Source organism: Austrofundulus limnaeus, unplaced genomic scaffold (genome assembly GCF_001266775.1).
Source record: "Austrofundulus limnaeus strain Quisiro unplaced genomic scaffold, Austrofundulus_limnaeus-1.0 Scaffold4, whole genome shotgun sequence".
Taxonomy (NCBI): Eukaryota; Metazoa; Chordata; class Actinopteri; order Cyprinodontiformes; family Rivulidae; genus Austrofundulus; species Austrofundulus limnaeus.
Window position 1 is genome coordinate 5,521,789 of NW_013952406.1, and position 2,078 is coordinate 5,523,866.

Genomic DNA, 2,078 nt, shown 5'->3' on the forward strand with positions numbered 1-2,078 from the left:
GTCTCTTGGAGGAGAGACGAAACGTTTCATTAGAGAAGAACCTGTCCAGAAGACCTATACAATTTTTTTCTTTTTTTGATTTACATTTACATGTGGCATGATCGAAACATGCCTTTCATACATGTGACATCCAAATGTACCATGTTTTCACATATGAAACATTTAATTTCTGTTTGAAGTTCCTGTGATATTTCTGTAAAAACTAAACTAAAATGTTGCATGTAAGGCAAGGAATTTTAACCGATTTGTTTGCAACAATTCAACAAAACATTATTTGAAGTTTCACAATGGAATTTTTTTTCCCTTGAGGGAATCATATCTCGTAATGGTCTGCCTCAAAGCAACAATGTAGACAGGCTTGATCTATAGTCTGATATGCAGATAAAAGTAAAAACTTCACAGATTATGATGTTAAAGAAAATAAAAGATTAGAACTGCAGATGAAAGCTGAACCAGGTTTCCGTGGGTTTGAGTGTCTGAATCAGTTTGTAGCTTTTTTAGTTTTATTTTTGATGAATGTCCTCAAATTAAAAAGTTAAAACAAAATGATACATTTGGACATACAATTGAAGGTTTCTACCTGAGTCTTAATAACACTTCTTTCTGATTATCCCTACGACAATCACTTGTCATGCACCTACCCAAAGGAAAGCACTTTCTGTGGATTTTTAGTCAGAACAGGTAGAACACAAATWGTTGCCTGAGATCTCTAGAAACACTTTCAACAGAGATGGATATTTCTCTCAAATGTAAAGGTTTTGAATTTTGGTTTTATGTTTCTTTATAAAATATGGCATCTACAGCTTAAACACAAAAAAAACTTATATTGCACATATTATTTTAACCCTTAAACAGGATATTTGAATTTACTTCCAAATTTTAGTGTTGTCCGAGAAAAACGACGGTTCACCTATTTCATAGTTTCCCCCCTGAGTGGCATGTAGAAGCCTGTTCTTTACCTGTAYGCTAGTTTCACAACTATCCTAACAGTTATCTTTGGAGAAAGGAATGTACTGTCGTTAGTAATGTGAGTCGCCAATAAATGTTATAAATAATGAATAAAACTTACCTTCAGACGACASTGGATGAACAGTTTTGAAATAGTTGAGAACAAATGAGAGAGGATGAATACGTCTCTTATCAAAGCTGCACTGTGCGCCCAGTCAGTTATCACCATTTCCTGCAATCATTGACTTCATGTTCCCCTCCCTTTGTTTTTGTTTAGCCTCTCTGACAGTTTTACTTTCTGCACAGCCCTGCTTCCTCTCTCCTGCACTCTGATGTGGAGCGGTGCTTTTTATTGCTGCTGTCTAGACCTGAMTTTTCCACTCTCCTCCCATGTCGAATGTGTTCCTTCGTTTATTGATTCTTTCTGATTTTTGGAGTCAAGTATTGACTAGCTGCTCGCCAAACGAATGAACATTCATGTACAGATTTAAATATTTTAGTCACCACCCCCTCTCCCCCAATTACAATTAGCTTTTATTTTCTAAAAAAAAAAAACACCACCATCAATTAACAGACACAGCAAGCATCTCCCATAAACCAATTTAATGGATCAGAGAAATTTGAGAAAGCACGACGCTAAATCGCAGCCTTAAGGCTTCTCTTGCATACGGTCACACTGAGTGTATTCAGATGATTTCTGTTGTAAGTAAAATGTTTCAAAAGAGAACAAACAAACAAACAAACAAACAAACAAACAAACAAACAAACAAACAAACAAACAAACAAACAAACAAACAAACAAAACAAACTCATAAAGAAAAATTTAAATCAAACCAAAAGATTCTCAAATGTAGGAATTCAGCAATTTACCAACCTGTCATAAAAGGAAAAAGCCAGTTCGATATCTTTGAGACTCATGTTTTTAAGATCACATGACCAGGAAGCAACACAGAAGGGTTTCATTTCCTCTGCAAACCTAAAGCGATGTCAACTCCACCGTGAGAAAATACATACAAAGGAACCAGTGGAAATAAAATAAGGTGCATTATATTTATTTGACAAAAACATAAAAATGCGACTTTAAATAAAAACAAGTAAAAAAAAAACATCTTATCTGCAAATATCAATGT